This window comes from Tachyglossus aculeatus, chromosome 4 (assembly GCF_015852505.1).
Source record: "Tachyglossus aculeatus isolate mTacAcu1 chromosome 4, mTacAcu1.pri, whole genome shotgun sequence".
NCBI lineage: Eukaryota > Metazoa > Chordata > Mammalia > Monotremata > Tachyglossidae > Tachyglossus > Tachyglossus aculeatus.
The window spans coordinates 131,448,255-131,471,329 of record NC_052069.1 but is presented as its reverse complement, the minus strand read 5'-3'; the positions used below and the strand labels follow the sequence as shown (position 1 = coordinate 131,471,329).

General features: G+C 45.5%; 1 pseudogene; it reads left to right on the top strand.

Annotated features, from left to right (window-relative positions):
- The first annotated feature begins 750 nt into the window (after positions 1-750).
- On the top strand, positions 751-1,669 carry LOC119927162 (annotated as a pseudogene).
- The last annotated feature ends 21,406 nt before the right edge of the window (positions 1,670-23,075 follow it).

Here is a 23,075-nt window from a genome sequence, read left to right as displayed (position 1 = left end):
TAGGAAGAGATCCCAAAAGAAACCACTCCCAATCTCGAACCCCAAAATAATGGGGCACCTCTTGCAGAATAATAATAATATAATAATAATAATAATAATAATAACAATAATAATAATAATAATACCTCTTGCAGAACTGCTCAAAACAAACAGGATTTTATTTTTCTTTTTATATGCCCTGTCAAATCTGGGAAGTGCAGATTGATAGATAGATAGATAGATAGATAGATAGATAGATAGATAGATAGAAAGCATATAGATGCTTTAACAAATGTCCTATCCCTCTTGCTGTAAATATCACTGTGAATTTCTTTCCTGTTGTTTTTCAGTTTTGACTGTTTACCAGTCACCCATCTGTAGGCTATCTCTTCTCCTTTTCCTTGTTCTGAGATTGTGAGTCCCTTGACTGCCCGGAACTATGTCTATTTTTCACCTGTGCAATTTTCCCAGACACTTCGTACAAAGCTTTGCATTCCGCTAAGGGCTAAATCAATACCATTACTATGACTACTTCAAATATGATGATGACTAAATGCTCTCTTTCTCTTTATCACACTCTCTTCATCTCCTCCTTTACACTCCCCTTCCTCTACAACTCTCCTCCCCCATGTTGCTCTACAAGTTATTGCCACTGGTTTGAACTGAATATTCAAGCCAATGAATTCATTCATTCATTCAATCGTATTTATTGAGCGCTTACTGTGTGCAGAGCACTCTACTAAGCGCTTGGGAAGTACAAGTTGGCAACATAATTCCACTGAGCTCTCTTTTGGGATGGTGATTTTCCTACAATTCAGCCTTGGGCTCTCACTGAACATGTTTCTCCTCCTGTTCTATATCCATGTGGTCTCCACCAGGCAAATGTCCAGCTCCTCCGACCTGATCCTCGTCCACCTGGCCTTGGTTAACACCATCATCCTCACAAGTGGAATCTTAGAGACCTTGTCAGCTTGGGGGCTGAGAAATTTCCTCGACGATGTTGGACGCAAAATCCTTATTTACCTTTATCTAGTAGCCCAGGGTCTTTGCCTCTGCACTACCAGCCTCCTGAGTGTCTTCCAGGCCATCACTATCAGTCCTGGCACCTCCTGTTGGGCAAGAATCAAAGCCAAATTGTCCAAGCGCATCCTCCCCTCCTGTGCCCTCTCCTGGGTTATCAATCTGCTCATAGAATTGGATGTACTGATATACATGAGAAGCCCCCAGAACAGCAGTGGCAATGTTCGAACCATATTGGATCTCAAATACTGTTTTGAAGTCATCGAAAGTGCAGAAACCACCTTGGCCATTACGATCATGTTCTCTTTCCATGACCTGTTATTTGTGGGGCTCATGAGCGTGGCCAGCAGCTACATGGTGTTTGTCCTGCACAGACACCACCGGCAGGTCCAGCACCTTCATGAGCCCAGAAACTTCCCCAGGGTGATGCCTGAAGTCAGAGCAGCCAAGAGAGTCATTGCGCTGGTCACCCTCTACGATCTTCTCTATGGAAGGCAGGCTGAGCATTTGAGTCAACATGAAAGAAAAGTTGCCTCTGCTCGTGAAGAGCCACCTGGTATTCCTACTCACCTTCTCTGCCATCAGTTCATTCCTGATCATTCACAATGACAGAAGAAGTAGGACATTCTGGAAATGGGAATCACCTGCCCCCAATCGGGATCTCTCCTAGGCTTCTAGGGTTGTTGCCTGCCCTCCCGTGGGTCCCACTGAGATAGGGTGTCCAGAGAACCTGATTTGGGCAGCATTGTTCAGATGTTGTGGTATCTGTTCTGAGTTCCCTCACTGGCTAAGGGAGACCCGTTAAGGGTGATGGTGATGGGAGGCTTCCCTCCCTTAAAATCCTCTCCTGCCCTCAAGGGAGCCCTGAACTTGGCCACCTCTGCCCATTCCCCGCAGAGGTTCCGGGATAGCTGTGAGACAATGAGGATTGGTGTATTTGTTAAGCACCTAGTACATGACAAGGGACTGTACTAAGCGCTGGAGTGGATACAAGCAAATCGGGTTGGACACAGTCCCTGTCCCACCTGGGGCTCACATTCTTAATCCTCATTTCACAGCTGAGGGAACTGAGGCTCAGAGAAGTGAAGTGACTTACCCCAGGTCATCCAGCAGACAAGTGGAGGAGTCAGGATTAGAACCTGGGTCCTGCCGACCCCCAGGCCCATGTTCTATTTACTAGGCCATGTTGCTTCCCTGTTGCCACTGCCCAGGTCTGGCCAGATAAACTTCATGCGTTCTGGCTGTGGTGGTCCCTACCCAGAAAAACTGTTGAGTCTGGGCCCCTGATTGCTCTGGACGACAGCAGTGACAGGAAACTGGAAGACAGGAAGTGAGCAGGCCCTGGAGCCTCAGCCTGTGTCCCACTTCTTGTGCCTGCCCTGCTCCTGCTGCTTTGAGGTTGGCTCCCCAGAGTCTGGGACCAGAATCCCCTGGAAAAAGATCCCAATGGACGCAGCAGCTGCAGGGACAGCAGAGATCCGGAGCTGAGTGGGCTGGTGTAGGTTCTATGAGGTCTCAACTCCTAACCAAAGCAGTGTGGCTTAATGAAAAGATCACGGACCTTCGAATCAGAAGTCTAATCTTGGGTCTGCTGTGTGACTCTAGGCAAACCACTAAACTTCTCTGTGCTCCAGTTTCATCTTCTGGAAAAGGGAATACGTGTTCTCCCTCCTATTTATACCGTCCATGTTAAATGGGGATTGTACCCCACCTGGTTATCTCATATTTCCTACAATTCTCAAAGCAGTGCTTGGAACAGAGTAAGCACTCAACAATTATCATTACCATTATTATTGTTATTATCATTGCTACTACTATAATTGTAGTAACTGAGAGATGGTGCAGGATTTTTGATTATCAACAAATTATTTCATGGAACGTGTCTTGTGCCTTCCCCACTGTGTTAGCAGCTGTACATATTCTCAATTACCTGGAATTTGTTTCATAATCTGCCTTCCTTGTCAGAGTGTGAGCTCCTTGAGGAACAAGGATCCTGCCTATGAATCCTATTATATTCACCCAAATACTTACTACAGTGCTCTGCACAAAACAGGTGATCAACCAATGCTACTAGACGATTGGTTTCTTGAGGGCAGGGATTGTGTTTACTATTCCTCTTGTACTCGCCCAAAGGCCCACAGTAATTACTCTATAAATAAGACTGACAGATTGATTGGTATTTGCTGAGCATCTACTCTGTAAAGTGCTGTACTAAGCATTTATAAAAGTATATACAAGTTTACTTATAAAAGTACTTTGATTTCATCTATCTCACTGACGACCTCTCACCCACATCCTTCCTCCAGCCTAGAATGCCCTCCCTCTCTTTATCCAACAGATAATTACTCTCCCCATTTTCAGGGCCTTATTGAAGGCACATCTTCTCCAAGAGGCCTTCCCTGACTAAGCCCTCATTTCTTTTTCTTCCACTCCTTTCTGCATCACCCTGACTCGATCCCTTTATTCATCCTCCCTCCCACCTTAACAGCACTTATGTACATATCCATAATTTTTTATTTATATTAAAGTGGGTCTCCCCCTCTAAACTGTAAGCTCGTTGTCGGCAAGGTATGTGTCTGCTATATTGTTATAGTATACTCTCCTAAGCACTTAATACATAGCTCTGCATGCAGTAAGTGTTCAATAACCGTGACTGATTGATTATTAAATCATTATTTTCTGTCCTCAAAAACCAATCTAATAGGGGATACAGTCAGACAGAACTGACGTAGAAATTTAGAACAAGTAGTTTTATAAATACCGAATGCTATGTGACTTTGGGCGAAGTCACATAACTTCTCTGCACTCCACTTTCCTCATCTATTAAATGGACATTAAATTACTACCTGTTCTACCTCCTATTTAGGACTGTAAGCCCCATATGGAACAGGAACTGCTTCTGATCTGATCATCTTGTATCTACTCCATACTGTTTAGCACATATAACCGTTTAACACAACACAATTACTTTGTTTTCATCTCCGAGACTTCCGCAGTTGTAGCAGCCACTTCCGTGCCCTCACTCATTTGGTAAATCAATCAATCAATCAATCGCATTTATTGAGTGCTTACTATGTGCAGAGCACTGTACTAAGCGCTTGGGAAGTACAAATTGGCATCAAATCGGGATAGGAATCCAAGTTTTCTGGCTGCCAGTCCAGTGCTCTTTCCACTAGACCACCCCGCTTCTCTACTGACTCTATTGGACTCTCCCAAGTGCTCAATAAATGTGGCTGATTGATTGTATTCTAAGACTGGTGTTCCTTTTTGGGTCTTTTTTATCCTATACCTCATTGCCCCCTTGTGGCAGCGCGGGGTATTATTGCCTATGACACTGTATGGTGCGGCTGGTCCCCATCGCCATCTCCATGGAAACACCCAGGAGCGGGAGGGGGAAGATCCCCCCGACCCCCTGATCCCCGTCTCCAGGGAAACGCCCAGGAGCGGGTTAGGGAGAATAACCTCAGCCCAGCGCCGGGACCCTCTCCAGGCTCCAGACCTGGATTCCAATCCCACATGTCTGCCGTGTGACCTTGGGCAAGTCACTTAAATTGTCTGGGACTCAGTTTCCTCACCTGTAAACATGGGGATTGAGTGTGACCCCGATGTGGGACAGGGACTGTGTCCAGTCTGATTGACTTGTATTTACTCCAGCTCTTAGAACAGTGTTTTCGGGACCTTGGAGGCTGGACCTGCCAGAGATGTCATAAAGAGAGGCGGTGGGCTTAAGGAAACATTAGGCCCCCTGGTGTGTCCATCCACCCTAAGGGAGAAGCCGACTGGGCCTCCTGCGGGCTCAGTCCAGCCCTACCCCTGCCCCTACCTCTTCCTGGAGCGCAGGAGCGAGGGGCCACTGAGACAGAGAAGTCTCCGGCAACCCAGAGAAAACACAGAAGTTGACAGGACCCAATTCCGGCCACTATGGGTTGAACCAAATCCACAAGTCCGTCCTGGGGAGGGGTGAATCAGCCCTGGCTCTGGGGTGGGCCGGGGACTGCACCCGCGGAGGCTTCTAGGAGGGATCCCCTGCTCCATAGGTCCTGGCAATAGGAAAGAGGGAGCCCTGGGAGAAGGTTCTTTAGGGGTGACCAGCCCTGACCCCCACCTCAGAGCTCGGGTCAAAAGCTCAAGAGGTCCTATGGAAAGCCAGAAACCACGCCTTTGGAGAAAGATGGCTTTATCCTGCTCACCCATTTCCATCACTCGTTCCTGCTGGGAGGGCAGCTCGCAGGAAGTCCGACTCAGGCAGGACAAAGTTGAGGCAGCATTTTATCAGCCACTTTCCTCATCTTTTCCCACCCTCAGGGAGTGGTGTGTGTGTGTGTGTGTGTGTGTGTGTGTGTGTGTGTGTGTGTGAGAGAGAGAGAGAGAGAATCACTAATCTGCTCTAACACTTGGACTGGGACATCACTGGAAATGCTCAGACTCTGCCGCCCGCTGCCCATCAGACTGAGACAAGATGAGCACAAGTCTGTGCCCCATAATTACCTGCTGCTAATTGACCCTCTGAGGTGCCCACAGAGAGACATCGGTTTCGTATCCTGCAGCACCGGGGACATCCCAGCTCTCTCCCACAACCCAGCACTGCCTGGAGCCAAGCCTCCATCTCTCATTCTTTCATTCATTCCATCGTATTTATTGAGCGCTTACTGTGTGCGGATCACTGTACTAAACGCTTGGGAAGTACAAGTTGGCAACATGTAAAGATGGTCCCTACCCAACAACGGGCTCACAGTCTAGAAGGGGGAGACAGGCAACAAAACGAAACAAGTAGACAGTTGTCAAAGTCGTCGGAACAAATAGAATTAAAGCTATATGCACATCATTAACAAAATATATAGAATAGTGAATATGTACAAGCAAAATAAATAGAGTAATAATTCTGTTGAAATATATATACAAGTGCTGTGTGGAGGGGAAGGAGGTAGGGCGGGGGGGAGGGAAAGGAGGTAGTGCAGGGGTGATGGGAAGGAGGAGAGGAAAAAGGGGGCTCAGACTGGGAAGGCCTCTTGGAGGAGGTGAGCCCTCAGTAGGGCTTTGAAGGAAGGAAGAGAGCTAGCTTGGCGGATGTGTGGAGGGAGGCCATTCCAGGCCAAGGGTAGGACATGGGCCGGGGGGGTGATGGCGGGACAGGCGAGAACGAGGCACGGTGAGGAGGTTAGCGGCAAAGAAGCGAAGGGTATGGTCTGGGCTGGAGAAGGAGAGAAGGGAGGTAAGGTAGGAGGGGGCGAGGTGATGGAGAGCCTTGAAGCAGAGAGTGAGGAGTTTTTGCTTGATGCATAGGTTGACTAGCAGCCACTGAAGATTTTTGAGGAGGGGAGTAACATGTCCAGAACGTTGCTGTAGAATGATAATCCGGGCAGCAGCGTGAAGTATAGACTGAAGTGGGGAGAGACAAGGATGAAAGATTCTAGTTATCCCCCTCCCAGACATTCAGGGCCTTGACCCCTCAACCTTTCCTGACCCCTTTCCCCAGCCCCTGCTACCTCCACAGACAGTCTAAATTGTCCCCTTTTTCTTAGCTTTGTGTCCTTGCTTAGCTCTCACCCTCCAACTGGATGTGGTAGGTTAGATTTGTGAGCTCTGAGCCACCATAATGATAATAATAATAACATTTTTTATGTGCTTACTATGTGTCAAGCACTAATCTAAGCACTGCGGTAGATAGAAGATAATCAGATATGACACAGTCCCTTACCCACATGGGGCTCACAGTCTTAATCCCCATTTTACAGATGAGGTAACTGAGGCACAAATAAGTTAAAAGACTTGCCCAGATCATAGAGCAGACATGTGGCAGAGTCGGGATTAGAACCCAGGTGCTTCTGACTCCCAGGCCGGTGCTCTATCCACTGGGCTTTGCTGCTTCTATCTGCCGCTGTGATTATTAATACTTCTGATGGAAAGAGCACAGGCTTGGGAGTCAGAAGAACCTGGATTCTAATCCCCGTGTTTCCATCTGCCTGTTTTATGACCTTGGGCAGGTCAAATAACATCTTAGTTTCCTCATTCATACTATGGGGATTTAATACATGCCCCCCCGCCCCAGACTGTAAACTCCATGTAGGACAGGGACTGGGTCAGATTTCAATCAATCAATTAATCTTATTTTTTGAGTTCTTACTAGTAGCGGAGTACTATACTAAGTGCTTGACAGAGTACAATATAACACTTTAATAGGCACATTCCTCTCCCACAACAAGCTTACAGTCTAGATATGATTTAGCTTTATTGACCCCACTGATTATTACAGTGCTTGATACATAGTAAGCACTTAACAAATACCACTCTCATTATTATTATTATCATTATTCATTCATTCAATCAATCATATTTATTGAGCATTTACTATGTCAAGAGCACTGTACCAAGCACTTGGTTAGTACAATGCAGCAATAAAGAGAGACAATCCCTGCCCACAATGAGCACATAATTTAGAGCCCCCTCTACCAGTTGTCTGCTGCATGAAATTGGACGTCACAACTTCTCTATGCTTCAGTTCCCGCATCTACAAAATGGGGATTCGATACCTGTTCCTCCTACTACTCAGACTGTAAGCCCCATGTGGGACCTGATTTTCTTCCATATACTCCAATGCTTAGCACACAGTAAGCACTTAAATGCCACAATTGTTATTATTATTATTATTCTCTCCTGAACACCTTAGAAACCAACATAACAGGGATCTCTGGAGCACAGAGATATCCGATCTACACAGAGCCAGCCAAACTGGAGTGACCCCATCCATTGTACGGGAACAATGACTGTAACATGATGATGATGAAGATGGTGGTATTTGTTAAATGCTTACTACATGCAAAACACTGTTCTAAGCGCTGGGGTAGATACAAGGTAATAGATTGTCCCATGTGGGGCTCACATTCTTAATCCCCATTTTACATATAAGGTAACTGAGGCACAGAGAAGTTAAGTGACCTGCCCGAAGTCACCCAGCTGATAAGTATCAAAGCGTATGAGATCCCGCAACCTCTGACCCCCAAGCCCAAGTTCTTTTCACTGGAATTCTGTTTTGTTAACTTTCTTGCTGGCTTGTACACTCCAGAAAAGTAAACATTGCAGGTCAGTGAATTATAGAACCAAATTGGTGTAGGAAAACAGGATAATATATTCCTGCTTAGGTGATAGTTCTCTATAATGACATTGTGGTATCTTTGAGTAAATGTGCCTTTCATGTTTAGTTTTTCATTTTGTGTTGCTTTTTTTAGGTTTCTTTATTAAGACTGGGTATAGGGGTTTTGAGGGGGCGGCGAGTCTGGTCAATTTAGGGGTGGCAAGAGCTTCAGGCAGTGGTCCCACTGGTTCCAATAGCAGGAGGTGTCCGGTCCTCTTGAAGTCATGGAGCGGCTGTTGGGAGCTGTGCTATCTGTGGCTGATGCCAGAATGGCGCATGAAGGAGCAGATCCTGGAGTTGCTGGTGCTGGACCAGTTGCTGGCCGTCCTTCCCAGGGAAAGCCAAAGCTGGGTGTGGATAAATTGGCTGGAGAACAGAGAGGAAAGCGTGTGGTTGGTGGAGGATTTACAGAGAGAGCTGGATGGACCAGGGTCGTGGATGAGGCAGAAAAGGCCAGACATATTTTGGAGATGGGGTGGTGGGTGAAATACTGGGCTCTCAGGTCGGGGAAGGTGAATGGGGCCTGCTGCTTGGTGCCCACTCAGGTTCCTCCCTCCGGGCTGTGCCTGGGCACCTCCTGTGCTGGGATCTCCATGCTCCCTCTGGGTCCCCTCTTTCTCTGGATCTCCCTCCGGGGTCCCCAGTTTCCCCACATCATGGCCCCTCTCGTGTCAGCATCGTTGAGGAATCTTTGGTCAGAAATGACCAGCTGAGCAATCGTCAAGAGAGGGAGAAGGTAAAGGGCAGATTTGGAGTGTAAACTAGAGACATTTACAAGGATTTGGGGGATCCCGGTCTCTGGTCCCCAGTTACCCCTCTGTGACCCTAATGTGTCCTATTGGCCCCTGCTCTCAGGAGGAGTCGAGTCTGGTTCTTCCTCCCACTGGCCTGCGTTGAGTGTTATTCACTGTGGTCCTCCTCTGTGAGGGCTTTATTTGCCTTCCTGAGTGTTGTGTGTCCATCCTGACTCCTCTATGATGGGATGATTAAATTGTCTCCGGGTTCCAGCCTGCCCAGTCAGACAGGAAGCACTGGAGGACGCAGCAACCCTGGGAGCAGGACAAGAGTCATTTCCTGCCCTTTCCCATGTTGGTGCCTCACCAACAAGGACAGATGCTGGATCCCTTCACCTCGAGGAGTCCCTCCCCCTCCAAGATGATCGATATGGAACTCACCTTTGGGACCAGACAAAAAGGGAAGCAGCACGGCCTAGTGGAAAGACCAAGGGCCTGAAAGCCAGAAGGACTAGGCTTCTACTCCCGGATCAACTATTTGTCTGCTACGTGACCTTGGGCAAGTCCCTTAACTTTTCTGTATCTCCATTACCTCATCTGTAAATGGGGATTAAGACTGTGAGCCCAATATGGGACATGGACTGTCTAAACTTCATTCATTCATTCATTCAATCACCTTTATTAAGCGCTTCCTGTGTGCAGAACACTGTACTAAGCACTTGGGAAGGTATAATACAAAGGTAAAGAGTGACAATCGCTACCCGCAATGAGCTCACAGTCTAGAGACAGGGAGACGAACATTAATATAATAAATAAAATTACAGATCTATACATAAGTGATGTGGGGCTGGGAGATGCGGAAAAGCAAAGATAGCAAATCAGGGCGACGCTGGAGGGAGTGGTAGATAAAAAATTGGGGCTTAATCTAAGAAGGCTTCTTGGAGGAGACATGCCTTCAGTAAGGCTTTGAAGGGCAGGAAAGTAATTGTCTGGGGGATTTGAGGAGGGGGAGCATTCCAGGCCAGAGGTAGGACGTGAGCTAGGGGTGGGAGGTGAGACAGGAGAGAGCAAGGCACAGGGAGAAGGTTAGCGCCAGAGGAGCGAAGTATGTGGGCTGGGTTGTAGAAGGAGAGAAGCGAGGTGAGGCAAGTGGGGGCAAGGTGATGGAGACCTTTAAAGCCAATGGTGAGGAGCGTTTGATTGACACAGAGGTGGACAGGCAACCACTGGAGATTTTTGAGGAGGGGGGTGACATGTCCTGAACGTGATTAGCTTGTAGACACCCCAGAGTTTAGAACAGTGCTTGACACATAATAAGCAGTTAACAAATATCATCATTAACTACAGACTCCAGTGGAAATAGCACAGCAGCAATGGGTGCAGGGTTAGCTGCCCATCTCCCCTCCACTAGATTATATGATTCTCGATGGCAGGGATCTTGTCTACTCACTCAATCGATCAATCAATTGTATTTATTGAGCACTTACTGTGTGCAGAGCACTGTACTAAGCGCTTGGGAAGTACAAGTTGGCAACATATAGAGACAGCCCCTACCCAACAGTGGGCTCACAGTCTAGAAGAAAAAAAAATCACAATCTTAATCCCCATTTTCCAGATGAGGGAACTGAGGCCCAGAGAAGTGAAGTGACTTGCCCAGAGTCACACAGCTGACAAGTGGCAGAGCCGGGATTTGATCCCCTGATCTCTGACTCCAAAGTCCAGGCTCTTTCCACTGAGCCATGCTGTTTCTCCACTCCTTCACACTCTCCCATATGCCTAATACAGTGCTCTGCATTCATTCATTCATTCATTCATTCATTCATTCATTCATTCAATCAATCATATATAGTAAGTGCTTACTGTGTGCAGAGCTCTGTACTAAGTACTTGGGAAAGTACAATACAACCTGCGACCTGCGACAATCCCCGCCCACAACAAGATCACAGTCTGGGGGGGAGAAGACATCAGTACAAATGAACAGATATCAATATGAATGAATAAAATTATAGATATCTACATAAGTTCTAGTCCTGGTTTTGCCACTAGTCTGCTTTGTGACCTTGGGCAAGTCACTTATTTTCTCTATGCCTCAGTTTTTTCATCTGTAAAATGGGGACTTAATACCTGTTCTCCCTCCTGTTTAGACTGCGAGGCCCATATGGGCAAGGGACTGTGACCAATCTGTTTAACTGTATTTCCCCCCAGCCTTACCTCCTTCCCCTCCCCACAGCACCTGTATGTATGTATATATGTATATATGTTTGTACATATTTATTATTCTATTTACTAATTTATTTTACTTGTACATCTTTATTCTATTTATTTTATTTTGCTAATATGTTTTGTTTTGTTGTCTGTCTCCCCCTTCTAGACTGTGAACCCGCTGTTGGGTAGGGACCATCTCCAGATGTTGCCAACTTGTACTTCCCAAGCGCTTAGTACAGTGCTCTGCACACAGTAAGTGCTCAATAAATACGATTGAATGAATGAATGAATGAATGAATAAGTGCTTTGGGGCTGGCGGGTGGGGGGGAGAAGAGAAAAGGGGGCAAGTCAGGGTGACGCAGAAGGGAGTGGGAGAATAGGCACTCAGTAAATATAATTATATTATAAGCTCCTCTAGCTCACTGTGGGCAGGGAATGTGTCTGTATGTTGTTGTATTGTAATAATAATAATAATAATAATTAAAGTTCTTAAGTGGTTACTATTTGCCAAGCATTGTTCTAAGCATCGGGGTAGATGCAAGTTAATCAGGTTGGACACGGTCCCTGTCCCTCATGGGGCTCACACTCTTAATCCCCATTTTACAGATGAAGTAACTGAGGCCCAGAGAAATTAAGTGAATTGCCCAAGGTCACACAGCAGACATGTGGCAGAGATGGGATGAAAACCCAGGTCCTGCTGAGTCCCAGGCCTGTGCTTTAGTCCCCCAAGTGATTAGTGAAATGCTTTGCACACTGTAAGCGCTCAATAAATATTACCAACAGACTATCCTTGAGGGCAAGCTGCTTATCTTATGCTTTTGTATTCTCCCAGGTGTATAGTAGGCGCTCAAGCAGTACTACTGATGGAGGAAGTAGCTTTGGCCTGGGATCTACTATCAGCATCACCTCTAGCCTGTTATGGGACCCTGGGCAAGTCATTTTATCTATCTGAGCAGTTTTTTCATCTGCATAATCAGGATAAAATTCGGCTTCTCCCCTCTCGTGACTCCCTTGAAAGATGGGGAAGGAGCTCAATCTGATTATCTTTTACCTAGGACTGCACTAGGCACATAAAAAGAGGCCTTAATATTACTTTTATGGTACTTGTTAAGCACTTTCTATGTGTCAGACACTGTACTAAGTGCCGAGACAGAAAATCAGCTTCTTTATAGTCCACGTCCCACATGGGGCTCACAATCTTGATTCCCATTTTACAGATGAGGTAACTGAGCCCCCGAGAAGAAAAGTGATTTGCCCAAGGCCACTCAGCAGACAAGTGGCAGAGTTGGGATTAGAACCCAGATCCTTCTGAGTCCCGGGCCCATGCTCTGTCCACTAGACCACATTGCTTCTTATGTTGCCAACTTGTACTTCCTAAGTGCTTAGTCAGTGCTCTGTACACAATGAGTGCTTAATAAATACCACTGAATGAATGTGTACCAACTGCCAATACGTGCCAAAGCAGAGAAGCAGAGGGGCCCAGTGGATAGATCATGGGCATGGGAGTCTAAAGGACCTGTATTCTAATCCTGACTCCACCATAAATCTACTGTGTGACCTTGGGTAAATCACTTCACTTCTCTGTGCCTCAGTTTCCTCATTGTTAATGGGGATTAAGACTGTGACCCCCATGTGGGACACGGACTGTGTCCAACATGATGATCTTTTATTATCCCCAAGCACTTAGTAGAGTGCCTGGTACATAGTAAGAGCTTACCAAATACCATAAAGATATGCTCAGAGAAACACGCCAGAATATGAGCCGCCCCCGACCCCTCGACAGTCCCCAACCCTCGAGCCAATCCTTTCTGCAGGAGGAGCAAGTCCAGGGAGGTCAGAGCAGACTGGCCAGATGCACAAAGGCGGCACAGGGTGACCAGGAATTGTTCCCCTTGCCTGGCACCCAGCCCACCCTCCCCCCACCACAGGGTTCCCCTCTACTTCCTGAGTAGCAAAGCAGCATGGCTTAGTGGATAGAGCACGGCCTGTGAGTCAGAAGGATCTTGGTTCTAATCCCGGCTCTGCCACATGTCTGCTGTGTGACTTTGGACAACTCAACTTCCTTGGGTCTCAATTACCCTCATCTGGAAAATGGGGATTAAGACTGTGAGCCCCATGTGGGACAAGGTCTGTGTCCAACCTGTTTAACTTGTAACAAACCCAGCGCCTAGTACAGTGAGTGGCACACAGTAAGTGATTAACAAATGCCGTTATTGTTATTATTATAACCTAGTGGGGAGAGCTCGGCATCAGGAGTTGAGAGACTCAGGTTCTAGTCACTGGCTCTCCCCATTGTGGCAGTTTATTGCTATATTGCACTCTCCCAAGAGCTTACTACAGTGCTCTGCACACAGTAGGTGCTCCATAAATTCATTCATTCATTCAATCGTATTTATTGAGCGCTTACTGTGTGCAGAGCACTGTACTAAGCGCTTGGGAAGTACAAGTTGGTGACATATAGAGATGGTCCCTACCCAACAGTGGGCTCACAGTCTAGAAATGTGACCGATTAATGGACTGAACTGATCTCCCGGCCCATCCTGCTCCCTCTCCGACTCTCCACCACACTTACCTCCTCCTCCTTGCTCTCTGGGCACTGGATTCGCATCCTGGCCTCGTTGTCGGGGGGCAGGACGATGAGGATCTTGTCCAGCCCCATCAGCTCCAGGATGCGCTCCTTGGTGGGCCGGTCTGGCCTCAGCCACAGAGAGCACAGCTCCCACGGATGACCCAGAGTCACGTGGAGACATTGCCTGCTACTGGAATCAATCAATCAATCAATCAATCAATCGTATTTATTGAGCGCTTACTGTGTGCAGAGCACTGTACCTAAGCGCTTGGGAAGTACAAGTTGGCAACATATAGAGACAGTCCCTACCCAACAATGGGCTCACAGTCTATAAGGGGGAGACAGAGAACAAAACCAAACATACTGGAACTGCCAGTTGAAATTTGCCTCCTCCCCACAGAGGACACCTGCCTCCTTTATGATTTTCAGGCACTCCTTAGCTCTTGGCTAAAGGAGTGAGGTTGTAGTGACCCTCAAACAAGCAATCAATCAATCAATCAAGAGAAATTGAATTACTATTGGGAGGAAACCAAAAAAAAAAAAATGAAACTGCTCAAACAAGCGAACTAAAAATGTGCAGGAACGAAGGCCCTTACGGTTGTCCTCTTTAACAACTGAGCTATCAAAAGTTCCATCTGGAAGTTTATTGTTGCATATAGAGATGCATTTTTCTTCTTTTACCCGAATCCTCCCCAGTCACGCCTCTACCATAAGGTGTCTTAAGGTTGTACAATGTGTGACGGTTTCAAGGTCTCTGCAAAAATAATACTAATAATGATGATAATAGTTAAGCATTTACTGCATGTCAAGCATTGTATTAACAGACACAATCCTGTCTCCCTTTCCTTCCTCTCCTTCTTTTTTCTTCACCCCTTCCCTTCCTCCCCTCCCCTTCTTGCTTGGACATTTCCTTCTCCCCTCTTCCTCCCTTCCCTTCTCCATGCTCCTCTTCCACCCTCCCTCTTTATTTGCCAAGCTCTCTCCTCGCCCCCAATACCGAGCCCACCTTCAAATGAATGGCTCTATCTCTGCTGCTTTGGGATGACCCTTAACTCCATCAGTCAATCAATTGTACTTATTGAGTGCTTACTGTGTGCAGACCACTGTACTAAGCGCTTGGGAGAGTACAATATAACAGAGTTGATTGACACTTTCCCTGCCTACAACGAACTTATATAACCCTGCCCTGCATTTTTATATTTTTATTCTTGCCCCATCCCTTGCCTCTGTTATTGCACTCCTGACCTTTTGGGTATCACAATGCTACATGGAAAAAGAAACAAGCTTGGGGGTGGTCGGGGGGACAGAAGAGTTAAAACCCAAGGCCAGGGTAGGTGGAGTTGACTCCGAACCCCAGAGAATACAGGGAGATTTATAGTGCACATAGCAGGAAATCAGTCAGTCAATCATATTTATTGAGCGCTTACTGTGTGCAGAGCACTGAGCTAAGCAATAGGAGGGTACACTATAACAATATAACAGACACATTCCCTACCCCCAACGAACCTACAGTATAGAGGGGAAGACAGACATTAATATAAATAAATTGTCACTCAGTAACACTGTTCATTGATTGTGTTGGCAGAGGAGGTCCAGAAGAGTGTATCTGCTGTATTGGAGGAACTCATGTTTTCAGACGCTGCAGACTTTACAGATAATGCGACTCTCCTCCCCCCCAGAATTCCCTCTCTCTCCTACACACACCCAATTTGCCCTTGGATCGCCTACAGAATACAATACCCCCTCTGCTCACAGGTGTCTATATAGTCTTTAAACTCAAGGACACTGCATCCAGCTCCCATTATCTTCTCTCGGGAATAGCTGATCCTCGTGCCAGCGCCTGAGGGCTGGGCTCTGATGGGGGTCACTTTAGGACTTTACGACTTTCTACCACCTCCTCCTCCCTTCTACATCAACTGTGGCCTTAAATACTCACATCCACTGATAGCGTTTCTCAAAAGAGCCACATGCCCTATTATCTATCAATCGATCGGCGGTATCTATCACTGTGAGGTCTGTGAGCCCCGTGTGGGACACGTACTGTGTCAGACCTTTGCACCTACCTAAGTGCTTAAAACAGTGTTTGACACGTAGTAAGCACTTAACCACTATCATAAGAAAAAGCCCTGTACTAAGCGCTTGAGCAAGGACCAATGCAATGGAGTTGGTAGAAAAGATGCTACCTATGCTATGTACTCTCTCACCTATAAATTCATTCAATCGTATTTATTGAGCGCTTACTGTGTGCAGAGCACTGTACTATTCACTTTCTTCATCTTACCTGCATGTTACTTTTGTGTCCATATGTCTGTACACATCTGCATCCAACACTAGATAATAAATTCCCTAAAAACAGGGGTTCTTTTTACTCACTTCCTCTGTTGTCCTCTTCCAAAGAATCAATCAACCAATCCCAGGCACTCATTGCAGTGTATCGGCCTTTGCAAGCAATTCTGAATGCATTTATAGCTATCCTCAGATGTCATTCAGTCATACATTCACATACGTACGACTGAGTGACATCTAACTGCCGGACACTTCTAATGGGGTAGACAAGAAATCATTACCTTTCTGAACTTCAGTTTCCTCATCTCTCAAATGGGGATTAACATATCTGCTCTCCTTTTCTCTTAGATGCTAAGAGATGATTACTGGATGATTATCTTGGATCTATTCAATCAATTGACGTATTTATTGGGCACTTGCTGTGTGCAGAGTAGAAGGAGCATGACCTAGTAGAAAAGGTGAGGGCTTGGGAGTGAGGAGATCTGGGTTCTAATCCTGCCTCCATCAGTTGCGTGCTGAGTGACCTTGGGCAACTTCTCTGTGACTTCGTTTCCTCATCTGTAAAGTGGAGATTCATACCCTGCTCTCCCTTCTACTTAGACTGTGAGCTCTGTGGGGGGCAGGGAGTGTGTCCAACCTGGTTATCTTCCATCTACCCCAGCACTTAATAAGCACTTAATAAATACCAAAGTACTAGGCTCCATTTGGCAGATAGGGTCAAGTCATGAGAACTTGGAGTGGATTAAGCTTGGAGGAAATGCTGTTGATGTCTCTGTGGAGCAATGAGTTAGTGCATTTGGTTAACTACTGAAAAGTTGGTGGTTCAAGCCCCACCCCTGACAATTTTATTGCCTTCACTAAAGTCCCAAACCTAATTTTATCCCAATCAGTTGTAATTACTGAGGGTCTACTGTGTATAGAACACTTGGCTTTTGCTCTCCCTTTCCATCGTCTGCCCTGAGGTCTGGATTCTTGCAACTTCCTCCTCTGGACAATCTGAGGAGGGAAAGGTGTTGGGAGATGGAGCAGAGAGACAGAGAGAACCTCAAGGACTCTGGTCAGAGCTGCTGAGACCGGAGGGGAGTAGCCTTTCCTCAATTCACTGGGGATCCCCGAGATGAGGAAAAGAAAAAGTTGTTTTCACATTCGCTTCCGGGAAAGAAAAAAAATTAGGCCCCTCTGCACTTTGAAGTCATAACCACTGGTTTACAAGGTCAGCATGCTAACCTCTAAGCTTCAGAGCCCCTCCTGATTCAGACCCCCCCTAGACTAATGAGGTAATGCTTCTGCATTTGTTGCCCCAGGGATTACAGAATCCACTCAAGAGTTTGTTTATTCCGGCTTCTCAGATATAAAGAAAAATGGTAGAGGTTAAAATGGCTCCACGTGCAGAGATGTCTTGGATTGTGCCACCTCTGATTTTCAAAGAGTCTCTTTCCCTCTCCCCATCAGATTTTCAAACCAATCAGACAGTAGAAGTGATTCATTCATTCATTCATTCGATCATATTTATTGAGCACTTACTGTGTGCAAAGCTCTGGGAGAGTACAAGATAGCAATAAACACATTCCCTGCCCACAGTGAGCTTACAGTCCAGAGGGGGAGACAGACAAATAATAATATAAAATATAAATGTAAGCAAATAAGTTATTGAACATGGCCTGAGTGCAGGGCACTCAACTAAGCCCTTGATGAATGCAGTGATAGTATTAATGAACATGGTCCCTGTCCTCAAGGGTTTTGCAAACAATCAATCAATCAATCAATGATATTTATTGGACACTTCTGAGAGCAGAAAACAGTACTTAGCAATTGGGAGAGTACAACATAACAGAGTTGATGAAAAACGTTTCTTGCCCACAGTGGACTTAGATGATGAGTTTACAGTCTAGAGATGCAGATGCTAAAAGAAATTACCAATAAGAGGAAGCAATGGAGTATTAGGCTCTGCAATTGATTGATTGATAATACAGATTAGTGTCCTGGAATGATCTACCAATGTCGGGAGAAGTTTTTAAACACATCTCCTTACACAGCCCTTGTGCCCTAATGGATAAAACACTAGCCTTCTCACCCATGAATTGTGGGTTCAAGTCTCCTTTGGGGTACAAGTGGTTTTCTTTTAATTGAGAAAATGATGATTTTTTTGTTTGATTTTAGTTACTTTGATAAAATCAGATGCAGATGTCCGTTTCCCTGACATTGTAAGCAATTTGAGGTTAAGGAGGATGTCTACTAATTCTATTTCACTCTCCCAAGTGCTTAGTACAGTGTTCAGCATTCAGTAGGTGCTCATCAATACAGCTGATTGACTGGCTAATTGACTGATTGATTGGAAGAGCAGAGAGAGACGGGAGAGTGCTCGGTGCCTGCCAACTTCCAGGCCCTTGGGGGGAGAGGGAAGGCCTGAAGTGGGACTCAACACCTCAGTTACCTGATCTGTAAAATGGGGATTAAGACTGTGAGCCCGCTATGGGACGGGGACTGTGTCCAACCTGATTATCTTGTATCTACCCCACTGCTTAGAAAAGTGTCTGGCATATAGTAAGTGCTTAACAAATAGAATAACAATGATAATAATAATAATAATCCCTCTCCCTTCTTCTGGGCTTCAATCTCCTCTTTACTGGGCAGTTTAGTGAGGGAGGGGACCCATCTGGGCTTTTTGTGTTTGGGTCCACCTAATCTTGCCTGAGGAGAAAGAGGGGTTCTCACCACTCCCCCAAACAACTAACACCAAACCCATGCATTTATGGGAATAATAAATATGGGAAGAATAGGTATTCTATTTATTTTATTTTGTTAATATGCTTTGTTTTGTTCTCTGTCTCCCCCTTCTAGACTGTGAGCCCACTGTTGGGTAGGGACCGTCTCTAGATGTTGCCAGCTTGTACTTCCAAAGTGCTTAGTACAGTGCTCTGCACACAGTAAGCGCTCAATAAATACGATTGAATGAATGAATGAATGAATGCAGCTGCGTAAACACTCCAAAAACCATTTGCGAAGCTAATGAAAGACAAACAGCATGGTCAAAACTCTCCAGACATTCCACAGCAGATATGTCCATACCTATAATTCATTTATTTATGTTAATATCTGTCTACCCCTCTAGACCACGGTCAGGGAATATGTCTAACAACTCTGTACTATGGTATTCTTCCAAGCGCTTAATACAGTGCTCTGCACACCGTGAGCACTCAATAAATACGGTTGACTGATCGATTGAATGATTAATTGAGGTCAAGAAGTTCTGGGACAGAAACTCAGAAGTGAAAAACTTCAGAGAGAACGATAGTAAGCGGAAGGAGCATAATTCAGCAAATTATAAAGCGAGCCGAAGAAGAGGGTGGTGGTAGGATAGCCAGTGTCCCTGTGGCGGGCCGTGATCGTGGAGTGGTTAGTACTCTGTTGTGGCCGCAGCAACCTCGGTTTGAATCCGAGTCATGGTGGTTTTCTTTTTCCTTTCCTTTTATCCCCAGAGTGTATGTGGGAACTAAGCCACAGTATTTAATGCCCCCCATTATGGGAGCATATATTGGACAAAGCTGAGCTTGATTACACATAAGAGAAAAAGCCCAGCTCAATTCCTCCTGCCACCAGAGAGGAAATGAAATGAAGCGGCAACCCCCGCCTCTGGATTGCAAACTCGTTGTCGGCAGGGAACCTGTTTACCAATGCTTGTTAGATGGTAATCTCCCAAGTGCTTAGTACAGTGCTCTGCATGCTATAAGCACCCAATAAATACTATCTTTTGAATGTCTGTGGGGAGAAAACATATTTACCAACTCTGTTGTAGTGTACCCTCCCAAGTGCTTGGTACAGTGCTCTGCACACAGTAAGCACTGAATAAATACAGTGGCCCAGATCCCGCCATGCCTTCCTGGGACCTTTATCTAGCCAAAAAACAGGGGTTTCAAGAAAAGTGGAGAACGCGGGCATCGATCCTGCTACCTCTCACATGCTAAGCTCATTTCTGCAACCCCTTTTCCTTTTTTCTGTTAGTATCAGTTCTTTCCCACTTTAGACTGAAAGCTTCTTGAGGAGAGGGATCCTTCAATTATTCCATCATATTTATTGAGTGCTTACCTTGTGCAGATCAGTTACTAAGCACTTGAGTACAATACAACTCACTCCCTGCTCACAATGAGTTTACAGTCTATACCCTGACTATTTACTATACTCTCCTAAGCCCACAGCAATAATAATAATAATAATAATGGCATTTGTTAAGTTCTTAATAAGTGCAAGGCATTATACTAAGCACTGGGATGAAGCAAGGAAATCGACTGGACACAGCCCCTGTCTCACATGGGGCTCATAGTCTTCACCCCCTTTGTACAGATGAGGTAACTGAGGCACAGAGAAGTGAAGTGACCTCCCCAAGGTCACACAGCAGACGAGACAAGTGGTGGAGCTAGGATTAGAACCTTAACCTTCTAACTTCCTGGACATCACCACTATTTGACCGTGTAATGCTATGCATCAGGTTGGCTCAACTTGGGATGATTGAAATTAATTAGGGAAATAGTACGAATAGTATTCATTAGGTACCCACCTGAAGCAGCACTGTACCAGATGCCTGGAAAATGAAGAATAAATAAATAAGATAAAGAACTGACATTTTTCCTGACTAAAAGGAGCTTATACTATGATGGGAGAGGTAAACAAAAACATTTACAACTAGAACAGTCAAAAGGAATAAATGAGTACACACATATACATGAGAGCTGAGGAGGATTTAAATAAGTTCATAAAAAATGGGAGGCAGCTTCCAGGAGGAGGTGGGATTTTAGGAGGCTCTGAAGGTAGGGAGAGCTATGATCCGATGGATTTAATTAATGTAGTAATAACTGGGGTATCTGTTAAGTGGTTACTCTGTGCCAAGCACTGTACTAAGCCCTAAAGTAGCTATAGGATAATAAGATTAAGCTCTGTCTGTGTCCTGCATGGGGTTACAGTCTAAGTAAAAGAGAAGGTATTTCAGCCTCTTCCTCTCAAACCAAACAATCTTTCTTCTTACCTTCAAAGCCTCACTGAAGGTACTCCAAGAGGCCTTCACTGACTAAGCCCTCCTTTCATCTTCTCCCACTCCCTCCTACATTCCCGACTTGTTCCTTTTATTCATTCCCTTTCCCAGCCCCAAGGCACTTATTGATCTAACAATCTATCAATTGATCTATCAACAATTTGGGAATATAAACTCTTCCTACAGGGCCCCGGTGGCCAAATGGATAAGGATTGACCTCCTAAACCTCGTGAGGCAGTGTGACAGAGTGGATAGAGCACAGACCTGGTCATGGGTTCTAATCCTATCTCTGCCAATTGTCTACTGTGTGACCTTGGGCAAATCATTTCACTTCTCTTGCCTCAGCTATCTAATCTGTAAAATGGGGATTGAGACTGTGAGCCTGATGTGGGACAGGGAATATGTCCAACCCAATTGCTTGTATCCACCCCAGTGCTTTGTACAGTGCCTGGCACATAGTAAGCACTTAACAAATTCCACAATTATTATTATTATTAAGCCAAGGATTGTGGCTTCGAGTTCCATTCGGGCGTGAATAGTTTTTTTGAGTTGAGAAAAAGATGAATTTTTTTGGTTTGATTATTGTGATTTTAGTAAATAGGAGTGCAGATGTCTGTTTCCCTGACAGATTGTAAGCAATCTGAGGCTAAGGAGCATGTCTACTAATTCTATTTTACTCTCCCAAGTGCTTAGTACTGTGCTTGGCATCCAGCAGATGCTCATCTATTGATATATGACTGATTGATTGATTGCTTGATTGGAAGAGCAGAGAGAGATGGGAGAGTGATTGGTGCCTGTTGACTTTCAGGCCCTTGGAGGGGTAAGGAGGTCCTGAATTAGGACCCAATGCCTCAGTTACTTGAACTGTAAAGTGGGGATTAAGACAGTGAGCCTCATGTGGGAAAGGTGCCCTGTCTAATTTGATTGTCTTGTATCGACCCCAGCTCTTAGAACAGTGTCTGGCATATAGTATGTGTTTAACAAATGCAATAATAATAATAATAATAAATCTTCTCCCCTCTTCTGGGCCTCATTCCCCACTCCACTGGGTAGATTGGTGAGGGAGGTTGACCAACTGGCCTTTTTGAGTTTGGGTCTGCCAGAACCTCAGCCTGATCTTGGCTGGAGAGAAGTAGACATTCTTCCCTTTCCTCAAACTACAAACATCAAACTCATGCACGTCCACGCTAATGCGCACCAAAAACCACTTGTCAAGCCAGTGAACCACAGACAGTGTTGTTGAAACTCTCCAGAGACCCAATAGCACTAATGTCCATATCTGTAATCCATTTATTTATATTAATGTATGTCCCCCATCTAGACTGCAAGTTGGTTGTGGGCAGGGAACTGGTCTTCCAACTCTGTTATATTGTACTTTCCCAAGTCTTTAGTATGGTGCTCTGCATACTGTAAGTGCTCAATAAATCCCATCGATTGATGGATTGATCGATAAAAGGGAGATGAGCTAAGAGGTGGAGAGGTTCTAAGGCAGGAACATGGAATTGAAAACTTTCAGAGAACGACAGCAAGTGGAAGGAGCAGCGATTTATAGATATATCTGAGGAAAAGAGTTCAAGTAGTTTAACATGGGGTATGCCGTGATCATATAGTAGTTAGTGAGCTGTGTTGTGGCCACAGAAACCTTGGTTTGAGTCTGAGTCACGGCAGGTGGCCACTTGTATTTTTTTCTTCTTTTTTATTCCCAGAATGTATGGGGGAACTAAGTCACAGGAAAGGGGAGGAACTTTTTCCAAAGGGTCACCAAACTGGCTGAACCATCCTAAGGAGTCTGGGGTGGCATAGGAGAGGACTCTGAGACTCCGGGTCGTGTACACAGAGTCTCTGGGAATACCTCTATACAGAGCCTATACAGTCTGTTTTTGAAGTACAAATGCATTTCCGCAACCCCATTTTTCTCTTAGTGTCAGTCCTCCCCCACCTTAGATTGAAACCTTCTTGAGGGGAGGGATCCTTCGTTCATTCAATCTTCTTTATTGAGCACTCTCCTCCCAAACAGACAATTACTCCCCCCACCCTTCAAAGCTTAATAAAGTCACATCTCCTTCAAGAGAACTTTCCTGACCAAGCTCTCCTTTTCTATTTTCCCACTCCCTTCTGCATCAC